General features: G+C 33.7%; 1 long non-coding RNA gene across 2 annotated transcripts; it reads left to right on the top strand.

Moving 5' to 3' along the window:
* The first annotated feature begins 4,138 nt into the window (after positions 1-4,138).
* Positions 4,139-6,237, top strand: LOC148628854 (uncharacterized). 2 transcript variants are annotated; one of them, XR_015919350.1, is made up of 3 exons: positions 4,139-4,214; positions 4,801-4,847; positions 5,997-6,237. It is a non-coding gene; the product is annotated as an uncharacterized LOC148628854 (long non-coding RNA). The 2 variants fall into 2 exon arrangements; XR_015919349.1 differs by having other exon boundaries at positions 4,157-4,382.
* The last annotated feature ends 7,871 nt before the right edge of the window (positions 6,238-14,108 follow it).

The raw sequence follows: 14,108 nt of genomic DNA, 5'->3' as shown, positions 1-14,108 counted from the left end.
GTCACGTAAAAGGCCAGGGGATTCATATATATGATGATCATCGCTAATGATAAGGGCTGATTACATCCATTTCAATTTTGTATCGCCAATTATATAAATACCAAAGGACTTTTACAATCTAATTATGATGTTTACTAATACATTGAGCGAAAACAAGCCTGAGCATTTACAATACTAGAATATTTTAAAATTTTAGACGTAAATTACGCAATGGTGTATGTGACTGTTAGTTTCATTTTACTGTATTTCAATTTTCAAAAGTAACATGCTTTCTGATTGGATAAAAAAATTTACATAATTTCGTATTACAAATTTTACTTGATGACGTCACGGCTACATAACTGGTCTATTTGATGATGAACAAATATTCTTTTAGTTCATTAAAATCATAGTAAATTATTTCTCCGTAGATAGAAAAAATACATAGGTCATTCCTTAGATATTTTGAGAGTAATTTTTAATATGCTCAAGGAAAACCATGTACTGTTTCTTTGCAGTGCATGAAAATAAAATGATGTTTATTTTTTATTTTGTAAAATTTTGTAAGCATTCTTTAAACTTCAAAATTGCATTTAAACTTTTTTTCCTATCACTTTTACTACAATGTTTTATTTTCATGCGGAAGCTGGTATTAAAGTAACGGTGCCACTTGATAATTGGAGAGTTGAAGTCAATTTGTATAGATGAAAGTCACATTTTTCTTCTTTTATAGTGTTGGGATATAGACTGAGTTTCAAAAATAGCAATGACAGCAAATTTGCTGTCAAATTGGTTTCAATTCACTCAGCGGCTGCAGATGAGTTGGTAACATACCATTTTGTTCTGCATTTGTTTGTTTGTTTGTTGGGGTTTAACGTCCGAGCAGCAATATTTCGGCTATATTTAGACGATGAACATGAAATTGATGATAAAATGAACATGAAATGATGATGAAATGAAAAAGGGATGGGACACAAGAACAATGGGGTCGACAAATTTTGATTGCCACTGGAAATAGGGAGAGGTGGGTAGGGTCGGCCAATTTAGCCTCCTGTGGCGGAGCCCTATGGTTCCTACTCCGGGAGAATACCACAGTAGGTTTCTTTAACGTGCGAGGAACGTGGCATCTTTCCCAACACGGTGCACCACTATGGTTTGCGGTCAGGTTTTCCGTATTATAGCCTGACAACCCCAGCATGTAACACGCCAGGGGTACCCCATTCCACCACCTGGGGCACACATCCCAGTTGCTCTGTGGGCAGAGCGCCCTAGCCCCAGGTTAGGGTTATGAGCACTATTTAGTCGCCTTTTACGACAAGCTTAGCGCTGCTGCAGGCCTATTCTTTTAACACCCGGACCTGCACGGGGCGTCCTGCATTTGCATTTACAGACAAAATATAGCACAAGTGGGAAGTATGTACTCGTTAATTACCTTTTAATTACTAACTTATTACAACAATAGACCAAAAAGACCAAACAGGATCTATCTATATTCTTTTTTTTATTGTAGGTAGCAACATTCAAGGGGTTAAGTCCACAAAATATTCAAATGAAGGTCAAAAACTTGTATATATGTATATTGTCATCTGGAATTGTCAGTTGTATTAGAAAAGTCAACTTCTGTTTTTTGTATTTTTTTGTTTTTTTAAGAATTCAACTTTCATGAGTATTACTCATTTGACTTCACTGTGCTTATACAAATTTACATGGTATTTTTTTTTATTTAAAACCAATAAGTTGCCAATAGTAAAAAAAAAAGACTGAAGTAATTTTAATACCTTATGAAACATAACGATCTAATTAGTCAAAAACAATTTGGAGGACAAATGAGATATATGCAAGATACTGATCTAGGTGCCCAATCTGATATATTAAAATAAATTTGAACATACTCATCGAAGCTAATACCCGTGGGACATTTACCATTGTTATTTATTTTAAAAATCGATAAAAGCTCAATTAATTTTAATAACGAACAAAGTGTCTAAACAGAATTATTTATTACATTAAATTCCAATGACCCAGCATATTATCATTATTACACAATGAGAAATCTGTTTGTCATCGATATAATACTGACAGTAAAAGCATTAAAATGAAATCCCGTGAATACATTATTTATGTTTATTGTTTCCTGTATTTAAAATTAAAATAAAATCGAACACGTTCATATAGGATCTGCTTCCCGGAAGCCAGGTACATTCACATATTTGATAATTGTATAATGGTAGAAACGTGGACGTCTGCATGTACACACACTCTAGTATTTCCGTGCTGTGGGTATATATTTTTTAAAAAAATTTGATGGTTGAAAAAATATATATTTGTATAATAATTTTATTTTGCAAAGTTAAATCAATTCGTGTCAAGAAAACACAGAACCAAATAGTACACCAGAACATATATTACAAATAGTTTGATATTATTTTACAGGTGTCCAATTTCTTGTTTTGCAGTTTGTCGTAACCATAATCTGTAAACAATCATTCATATACAAACAAACAAAATACAAAGCAATGTTAAAAAGTCGGCTCACGTCGTTGGGACGCATTCGAATTAAACGTTTCTACCTTTTCTTTTCGTTTTTTTTTATATATGCACACGCCAATTTAGGAGCTTAGGACAGTGTTAGTCTTCAGTGCAGCATTGTCTTAGGAATCTCTGATTTAATTGCCATGATTTTGTAAGTAAAATATCAACAATGATCTAATGTTTTATAAGTCCTTAACCACCCACTTTTCATGCGAAAAACCAAAAAGCACCATATAAATAACTCAATAATACATCCAATTATCACTATGGAATACCTCGACATACGCCTCATAGACAAAATGAGGTGTCCACTTAAAGAACGCTAACAGTTACTGAAACTAAGCTCATGACATATTACAGAATGATAATACCATCAAAACATCTAGCACTACAATTCCAATGGTCTGGGTTTGGAGTAATAACATCAAGTACTAAATAGGTCAGATTTGTTGTAGTACAATACTAAATATGACTTGAAAATCGTATCTCTATGAAATAGCCTCAACGTACATCTTCTAGATCATGTTATGTATAGCCATCTGATTTTGTTTGAAAGAATACGGTGTAAGAGCACAAATACATGTAAAAATGTCAATATATTCATCATTTCAATACATTATAAACTGAACCGTACTGGGAACTTTTTATATTTATTTTCTCTAAATATTAAGGGAATTTGTGATTTTTTTTTTCATGCACATACGTACACTTTAGGTATTTAAGAATTGCACTGTATGACTGTTTCCTTATAACAATAACACCAGTTAATTTACCAGCATTCCAGGTAATTTTTAGGTTTGCATATCAACATGGAATATTTTCATAACTTTGAAAAATTTTATGCATATCAAAAGGTAGGTAAAGCAAAACACAAAGTGTCGCGAGGCAACTTACCTTTTTGAAGCCCCATTTTACGGACTATAACAACGAAATTCCTTGTAAACAAATATTTGTTTTCATTTGGGAGTTCATAAAAACCCAGACGTCACCGGACACCAATTCGTTGATCTCTTCGCCAGATTTTTTGTTACATTGAAAAAGTAAAATGCTCTACTTAAATAGAAGCCTTTGAAAGAATCATGCAAATTCTGTAATATGTGATACACCCCCAAAAAACATGTACGGTTGTTACACGTACTATCTTAATTTCTCTTAAGGTTTCCAAATATACTAATAAAAAAAAGAGTCACGTCCCGGAAGTAACAAAAAAGTGACCGACCTTACGGAGAAAATTCAACGCTTCCTTAAATCAAACTAACAAAAAATATAAAGGTTAAGATTAAGTTCCGGTAAAAATAAATTCATCTTTTCTGATAGTTTTCGAGTATTTTTCTATTTTTTTTACTTATTACAAGAAGTGACCATGGTGTTTTTAGTGCATGTACATACGTGTATCTCCGCTACTCCACTGTTGCTGTTGTCAATAACCTAACCCGTCTTGGAAAAAAATATAACTCCGACTGCATTATCGAAATCGAAGCATAGCTTTTCTGTGATATGAAAGGCAATCATTTTCTTCTTTGGAATTTGCAGCTGTCAGCGTTGCGTCTGAATTTTGTTTACGTCACATGATATCTATCCTGGTTCCCGGGACTACGTTCCAGGTATTAGCTACTAGCAATACACTCTCACGAGGTCCCGGTACGGGGTTATTTTCAATGTACAAAATGGACCGGAAGTAAGTGGATGGAAAGCCGCTTCAGGTTAACAAATGTTCTAATTCTTGAGACATGTGTCAGAAAATAACTCAGTGTGTAACATACTGAATATTGCGATCGGGAACCAGTCTACATGATATCAAACTCCAAAGCAGCTCCAGTTCCAAACCGTTGACGTTCCTCTACCACTCGTCGCAACTTCGGCGGATTGAGGTAGAGTAGCCGAGTCACCCGAGGTTTGCCGATTGGTTCCTCTACTAATCACTGCATTCGGCTTTTTTTTCGTTTGTCGAACTTCGCCGAAGTGGCTTCCAGTTGAACTCGGGTTGCCAGTGAAGCCAACATGGCTGACCATGTTACAGGCAGTACACCCTAGCTTTAATATTACGATTTTAATTGTATGCAAGAATGGTAAAGTGTTACGAATGTTTGACGGAGATGAATATTCGTTTTATAAACAATATTTTACAAAAATCAATTACACAGATTAGCGGTCTTGATTGGATACAGCACATGATGCATCGTCTGCTCGACTCTAATGCAATAAATAGTAGTTCCGTCAGTGTTAAATTCAATGCCAATTTATAATTCATTTTTTGTCATTTAATTTTATTGTATTTTTTCTCCCTAGGACAGATATTATACAGCAGCCGGATAGCTATTAGTTACCATTTACTTGTAAGTATATAAGCTTGTATGGTGATCTATAATATTTAGGCGAAAATATGGCCTAACCGTTGTCCTAGTGGGAACCTATTGAAAGTCTTAATTTTTTTTTACTTTGTTCTGCCAAGTTTATAATATGGCTAAAAATTATTGCAAAACCTTTGGTATGACCATACTAGTATTGATTTATACAAAATATAAATCAGTGGCAGATCTAAAGGGGAGCAACTGGCACCCCCTATATTTAGCATGAAATCAAGCCTTGTTCTGCATTGAATATTATAGTATTTGTATTTACATCCCTCTAACCAGAAGTCAAGCTTCGCTCTGCACTGAATTAAATTTTCATCCCTCTATTAGAAGTCCTGGATCCACCCTTGTTATTTACTATTGATAATGAACTTAAGTAAATTATCTTGACAGATTGTCCTAATTCTGACTAGAAAGTCATGTAAGAGTATGTATAGTTGGTCGCAACCTTGAATAACAGCATGTGACAAATTTTTGTAATGTTTCTCTGTTTTAGATACTATAGGAGACAGGAGTGATGAATATTTCTTAAATGACTTCATAATAGACATTAATTTGTAAGCTAAATTTACTTGTTCATATCAAAATAATGAAGTAACTGTTCAAAGCTGAACATTAGTCTGTAAAGAATTAGTTTGATTAGTTTGTACAAGGTGTTATGTTTCTTGGACGTTAAAATTCTATGCTTTACTCTTCTCTTCTTAAATGAAGGAAATAAAGACATATATACATGTATATTGTCTATTGATCTGCAGTCCACTATTAACATACTCCTAAATGAAAACAAGATTTTGATTATAAGTGAATTCTTCACATCTGAAATAGAATTCTTTACAATTTAAGGGGGAATGATTCGAATTTCTCAACTGATTTATTGGTTAATCTTGATTTGAATCAAGTTAAAATATTTATTGATTGCTTCAACTCTGAAAAAGAATGCAACAGTGAGTAAATTCTTTTTACATCAGCTTGCAGTTCGACATGCAAAGTAAAGAGGGTTGAACAGGTCTTGTATGTCGAAATCTTTGTGGAACAGTCTTATAATATTACAATTTGAAAGCTTTAAAAGCAGAATGGCTACAATATTGAAATTAATTTAGTAATGTAAGTATACATTTTTTTTTTAGGTAGGTTTCAAGGATCTAAAGGTAACACAAAGAATGGAATGATGATTGAATTAGCTGTTGAGTTATTTCGTTTTGAAACCGACTGACATTTCCATGTTTTATTTGTGAATGCAATGCTTATGTTATGTTAATGAATGTAATGGATGTAAATTTAGTTTTGTGTGTGAAGGCAATTGGCATACTTTACAGATTAATTGTAAAATGAAGAAAGTCAAAGTGTAATTAAATCAGGACTTCAATATTTACTTGAATCTTTAAATTCTGATTGGCATTAGACCACAGAATATGAATTTTACTTGAATCTAAGTGGGGTCTAATTTCCTAAACAAACGGTTCCAGTAACAACCTCTAAAATCACTAACATTGGGCTGTATACATCAAGATTTAGACAAGAAAAAAACCATGAAATAAAAATAACTCAAAAACAGACTCGTTAGTTTTAAAACATAATTCTCTAATAACACATTTGAATTTAGGAATGCATTGTAATGCCCTTTCTACATTTTCACTCAAATAACCTGCACTGAGTCAATTGTCCTAGACCAGACTAATCGACCAGCTTAAGGAGGTAGACCTAGGGTAAGAGACATAACTCATGAAATCGGTAATATGTTTGTATCGCATTCAATTTCACTAAAGTCTTTCAAGCATTCATTTGAAACAGAATGAAATCAGTTCAAGTTACTACGATGCTTACATGAGATTGTTGTAAAATGGTGAATACAAACGTTCCAATGATTTTTTTAAGAGTTGTGTCCCTTACCCTAGGTCTACCTCCTTAAAATATAGATCCAATTTAAGTCAAGTTATTGACTGCACAGTTTCTGGCCAATCACAATATTTCCTTCCAAAAATAATTCTATAGAATGCTTACCGGTACATTTTTCAAGACCACAAAATCAATGCCAACCTATTCCTTGTCTTGAACAAATATTCAAGTAATTGCATGAAGATAAAGTATCCATAGATGACGAGAGTGCTATACAATTAGAAATGCATTTTCCCCCATCATATAAAAAGTATATGAGCAATCTTGCTCTACTGAAAACTGGGAGCATAGACCCTGTATACTAATGTCACGAGATGTAATCCACCATTTTCGGTTTCTCTAACTAAATTCTACAGAAAATATGGTATAATATCCCACAAAATAAATTAAGAAATCCATATGAATGTTAAAAAATTATATTCCTGATTTTATAGCATTACAAAAAACTTAACATTTAACCCAATGGTTAAGGTCAACAACCCAGTGTTTTCAAGTTGTCTCCCAATATGGCATCTGCAAGAAAAAAATGGCCCTACATTTATAATTATAAAACTGAAAACAGGTCTTAACCTGCATCATAGTCATATATTTGTCTGCACATTAGTATTCTGAAATGGCAAAAGTAGTGCCGGCATGGAAGAGACCAATGCTCCGGAGTTTGACATGATATAAGTAAAATACCCACTACCCGTGTAGAACTGTAATATTTCCGGTATCTGTACAAATTGATCTGATCGGCTAAAACTGATAAGGATGTTGCTAGATCAAGATGCCCTTAAGGGTTAAAAATTGTCAAGTATGGCGAAGTGCTATAAAGTTGTCGACCATTTTGAAAGAGGGGGGAAAAGGGGGTGGGGTACGGATTTTGGAATAAAACCTATTTTTATTTCAAGTTACTCTATCATTAAAAAATTTCCTCCATTATTAAACAAGTATTAATCAAGGCAGATTTTCAAATAAAAATATTGATCTCGCTTGCTGCTGAAATATAAATAAAATTAGTGCACTTCGGAAACAAAAATTATTACGGTGCTCGCTGATTTAGGCAATGCCTACTCCATATTAGGTCTGTTATGGTGAAATGTTCTATTATTTATTCCAATCAGTCTGCCCTTAAGAGATAATCGACATTAAAAATCCATTAGTTTCATTGTATTTTAGTGTCATTTACAGAGTTATCTCCCTTACTCTACATTGCATTCTATACATGTTTTATCGCCTAAGGACGACAAGGATTATATGCAAAGTAATATGTTAATTAGTGTTTACTATAACATTTTAAACAAAATATCAAAAATAAAAATATGCAGGGTTTCCAACCATGAATCACATTTTGCATGAATCTTATCCGGAGTGATACTTAATTTGATTTATGGTGAGCTACTTACAAAACTTAGGCATGTTAAAATGTGCAATATTTTTGCCACAGTGGCTGGTTTTGAAAGAGTTAGGTTGTGATCACAACAAAGTACTTCAATCATGCCGTTTTTTTGTTTTTGTTTTGTTTTAGTTTTGTTTTTGTTTTACCCTGTAGCAAGTCAGGAATTTCTAGTCTCGTATGTATGTCTTGTTTTTGTTTTTGGTTTTTTTTTTCACTTCCAGTTTGCTGGAGTATATAGATACTATTTTGCCGTGTACCTTTTTCGAAATCACCGACATTCCAACTGACTAGATTTTCAGAGAGTGAAATTGTGAACAAACACACACTTGTCGCTACTTCTTTACAAGCTGAGCTTAGTAGCATGGAAATTCCTGCTATGTACTAGCCTACCAAACTTCACATTTCACCATATAAATATAGATTCAGTTCCTCTTTAAATAATCATTGCTCAACAACCAAACTTTCTTAATTACCTACCAATGTGCTAAGTAAGTTGTGTTTTTACAAAGCTTATGAAAATAGTGGAATTAACTATATTTTGAGTGTAAAAAGTTTTTTTTAATTGGGGAAACAATTGTGGACAAAAGGCAGGTGTTACCTGAGGTGCAAGTGTGGGCACAGACAAGTAGTGTCAGAGAAGGAAGTTTGACTAAGAATAGTTTATCTTTAAAACATCCCTCAAATCAATGCCACTCTTCCTCTTATCGGGTGCCACGTACATGTATTCCAATTCTAAAGAGCTGATCATTTAATTATAGTCAAGTTAATATCCGGATATCATGCAATTGCTCGTTTCTGGCGTCAATATCATTCAGTTCATGTGACATCCCCACTTCCCAATCAATCCCTGCTTCCTACAGATACTACAAATGCACTGCCAAGTCGGCCTCATATCTTGACCTACGCTTAGATGTCGATAGTAAAGGAAAACTACTGACCAAACTTTACGACAAACGATATGACCTTTCATTCAGAATTGTCAATTTTTCTTTTATCTGTGCCAACATCGCTTCAGCACCTGCGTATGGAGTATTCACAGCTCATACGTTATGCCAGAGCTTTCCGAAACTACGCAGACTTTTTGTATCGCGCTAGAATTCTAACAAATAGGCTTCTGGAACAGGGTTATGTTGCTACAATATTGGCGTCATCACTACAGACGTTTTATGGTCGTCATCATGAAATCTTTGATCGTTACGGTGTACCCACCTGCGCCATGAAAACTGATTTGTTAAACGTGTCATAGTTTTCCTTTCCTCTTTCGTCTACCCCGGACTTGATTTTTTATGAGCAACACGACGGGTGCTTCTAGAAAAGCAGAGGACGCTTACCCTTTCGGTGCACCTGATCCATGCTCCCATTTTGTAGTGAAATCCGAGTTGCGCATTTGTTTTTGTTACCTTGTATGTATGATTTTAGTTACTTCATGTTCTTTGTTATGTACGTCTGTTTACCATGTCTGGTCTTTGTCCTTGGATTACATTCTTTGATTACCGCTAGAACCTTGTTTCTCTTGATTACTCTTTCCTATTGTGATAACGTGCCATCTGGTATAGTTTCAAAAAGATCCATCAACTTCTATTCAATTTAATTGTCTCGAAACCAAGTTGTCTAAGGACGATGACATCATGTTTTCATTATAATCGTAAATTCAGTGAAAAATACGTCATCTATATCAGATTTGAATAAACACGTATTTTATTCTCTTCCCAGAACGACAAGAATCAGTGACCTCAATTCAAATAGGAATTTTCCACTGCTATTTTATCGCACGAAACAAGTGATATGCTTCATAGAACGCAGCAAGGTACGCACAAAGAGGTGGGACATTGAAAACGTTGAGTAAATATTGACACAAAATGGGTCCTGTTCAGCTCCAAATAGCCTATGATCCATGACCACTCTTTTTTCCATTCACTGGAACCAAGTGTCTAAGGGCGTCAACAACAAAACCTTAAGCACGCACCACTGTATTGCAATTAGTATAAGAGTATTTAATAGGTCAAAGGCAGAGAGTATAAAAATGATTTTGAAGGGTTGCATGCATGGATATGTTTTTCTTTGCTGTTGTGTTAAATAACATTTACTTATTAAGGTTAATGTGTTCTTTCAAACCAGGGCTTTGAGTTAAAAACATAATCCATGAGGGCAATAACTACAATTACATAAAACACAATTTCTGTAGGAATCCGTTTCTTTAAGTTTGGAAATTTCATAACTCTTGAATGAAGCTGAATAAATACAAAAAAGTGCATGATATTTTTATTTCTCATGTGTAAAACTTTAAATCAATAAGTTGTTGCCTTTGGCATTTAAAGTCTTTCAGGGAAAGAAGGCAAAGAAACTTAAAGATGGAAACATTCAGGTACTTTTATTTTTGCAAGCTTTAATTCATTGTTTTAAGCAGCAATTTTCTTTCCATGTCAACAATACTGGATCGTTAGACACTGGAAAATAAATAAAACAACATCATCGAAAGTGGAGTTCCACTGATAGCCAAATCTAAAAAATCATTTCTTCAAATTGTACAAAAAGAACTAAGAACATATACGGTTTTTCGAAGCATTATGTAATTGAACCGTCCTTGTCGACCAATTACTACAAAGTATTCAAGATGTATAACAGTAAAAATATACAAAGAATATCGAATTTCTGAGTCCATACTTTTCCTAATCTGTCATTACCTTCCACAACAAATATTGTAGAAGGGATTTTGTGGTTACATTATTTCACTTACATACGTGAACTTTGATATAGGGTTTGTAAAAATCATTTTAGTTCGATTTGCCTCAAGGGAATTTTTGACGTAGAACGAATTGATCTGCATTGTTTACTTTCGGGATCTCGAAACGATACATTACAATGCAAAATCACCAATTTACAGAAATTTGAAACTAGTTAAATTAAGCATAATAGTTAATAAATACAAAATTACAAAACAATCACAGTTATTAGATTAAATGGTAAATGCGGGTTAAAAAAATCAATAAGTCCCCAAATTATGGTATATACATTAAAAACATTACATGATTCATATTTCTTCATTGATTGTTTCAAAAGAGCATAAATTTAATCATTACAACTGGATGGGTGCAGTGGGTAAATTTACAAATCATACCTGACTACATGTACCTGTATATGAGTCAAAAGTACTCACATGTTTGAATTAGAGTGCTTCGAAACGGAACGGAACTCTATACATAAAAAAACGATCTATATAATCGACAGAAATACTGTTTTATATGTAAAATTACACAAAAGCAAATTTCCATGCATTTTAATGCTAGATGGGGATCCATTCTCGTGAAACTACGAAGTCACATGACGAGACTTACATACCCTATTAAGTATGAATCTGTCTAAAATATCATGTCAAATGTGATTCATCATAGTGGATGCGGAAACCACTGACAGAACACTTGAAGCCAATGATGAATCAAAGGGTACAGTCTTGTAGCCTCTCTTAATATATATTCTTTATATATATATATATATCTATGACTTACCAGAGATCTCGACTCTATCGTGTATAAAGAGATATTAGAAACGACGATGAACTTGATAGCGCCAGTAGATTTAGGAAGATATACGAAACATGTCATTTAACCTGGACAAATATAATGTACTACAGGCAGCAAGATGAAAAAAGATTAAAAAAAACCGCAGAATTTATATCTAGCATCTGAAAGGTCGTTATAGCCTCGAAATGCAGACGCAACGAAATGCGCGAGACTTGTCCTGTTGTAACCTTAGTTTTAGTTCGGAAACCTCTTTAAGTTCTTGAAAAGCATTTAAGTGGAGATACGATAACTATTACACCAGTAGGTGAAGTCATGGAAGGGGTGCCCCGTTTTTACAATTTATTTTTACAAACGTGGTTAGCTTAGTAAAAACATGTTTAAAATTCTGCAAACCTCACTCTCAACCCTCCTGCTGTACAGCAGACAGATGGTTCTTGTTATTCAAAATAATGGGATTTATATTGCACGAATTCCCAAGTTATTCCTTTAGAAAAAAAGAGGAGAACAACTGTGCAAGCTACTCTAATCAAACAATAAAAATAAGTAACATATGTACATTAAATTGGAGTGTCACTGTCAGAGATGAGACAAATAATATAAAATTGATAATACAGTTGACACTCCCTAAAAAGTATACAAAATTCCTTACAACAAAAAGTATGGCCTAAAAAACGGCCATAGCCGACACTGAACAGTCAATGGCGGCGCCGCCTTAACCCACCATATCATTTGAAGTGCCTGTACCAAGTCAGGACCGTTGCGGTACCAGCTGCTCCGGTGGTGTGATATCTATTTTGCCAGATTTATATTGGACTTCACTTGATTATGGATCGGATTAGTGTTCGGTAATTTTGTTAACTTTATATCCCACGAGAACTCCTTATTACAATTAATCAAAAGCTGTCCTTAAGTACACGATACCACCATCATTTTTTCCGGGTGTTCGCAAGTCGATGAAAAAGTGATTGGTTGTTAGTTTTAATGCCGTTTCGTCGGCCTCGGTCATTATCACAACAAAAACATTTAACGACCAAGGAATATTAAACGAAACTCGAAAAACTATGAGCAATGCTCACTAAATCTATATCCGCCACTCGCCCAAAAATGACCATATACACAAATAATTCTTAATTGTAGGTAAGGTACAGAACCAAAAGAAAAAGTTGATTTTTTGGGGGATTAAAAGTGTCTGTGATATTCTGTTATTTTTTACCATATTTTGGGTCATTTTCTTTTTGGCATGTATATAATCAGAATCTATTATCGTTATATTTAAAAGTGTTATGTACATGAAGTGTTTAAGGTGAGTGTGCTGAGTGGCTTCATGATTTCTAGCTAATAACAGATATTTTAAGTAAATCATATAATATGTTATATAAAGCTATTATCTGTATCGTATATAATCACTATATCACCAAACATCTAATCATGCCTTCTAATGGATGCTGAGAAATCTGCAACAGACAATTTCCCAATAACGCACATGTAAAAATTCTAAGTCGCTCGGAAAAGGAAGAAGATGACCTAGAAAGTTTGAAAGGGGAGACACGGTACAAGTCACTCTGCAGGACACTACAAGTTTGTTTAATGCTGTATTTCAAAATTAAAGTAAAAACAGTTTACTATAAGTATTAGCATTAAATTGAAAAAAAATCTTCATTTAAAAACGTGAGAAATAATTATAAAAACATTATTCACATCCGGAAAGTTACTACAACTTAATGCAATGTAAGAAAAATATTGACACAATACAAAGTATGTAGATTAATAATGTCTTTCAAAACGTTTTTGAATGAATAACATTTACAATATTATTTACTTGAAATCTTTTACACATCTCTAAAGCAATACACTAAGTTGAAGTAACTAATCCCTCGAAACAATATAAAGTGGTTTTTTTTCATGTGTTTTCAAATATCAAACATGGACTTAACATCTGCAAAGAAATACCAAATCATCAGCAATTCAAGTACATTACCAAAACGTAGAAACAGAAAATGTAACAATCTGCATACAGAATGTAGATAACAGAATAATTTACAAAAAAAACTAAAAATAAAGAAAAAACAAGAACTTAATCACTTACAATATCAACTCTTGAAGTCTGGAACTCTAGAATGATAAAAATGATAAGAATGATAAGCATGCTCTGACGCGCTTGCGCAACTCGTCACATTTGTAAGTGAGTAAAATCCTGTATGTGTCAGGTTCGATGGGTTGAAAATCCGCTATGAGTACAATCTAACTGAAGTTATCTGGCCTCATTTGGGATGTAGAAACTTTATACAATCAAACTGTGATAACGACAATGAAACGTCTGTAGTATTGCCATCGGCTTGCTAGGTGATTGTTTCGTATAGCCCAAAATATTTATACTATTACAAAAGGTAAGATTTTCAAAGAATGACACTCTTGTATGCCATTGATCTGTTACCTGATTCACGC

Source organism: Perna viridis, chromosome 1 (assembly GCF_037379345.1).
Source record: "Perna viridis isolate PV_CMFRI_1.1 ecotype Kerala chromosome 1, ASM3737934v1, whole genome shotgun sequence".
NCBI lineage: Eukaryota > Metazoa > Mollusca > Bivalvia > Mytilida > Mytilidae > Perna > Perna viridis.
Note: the sequence above shows the minus strand (reverse complement) of the source record. Positions and strands in the feature narration are given on the sequence as shown.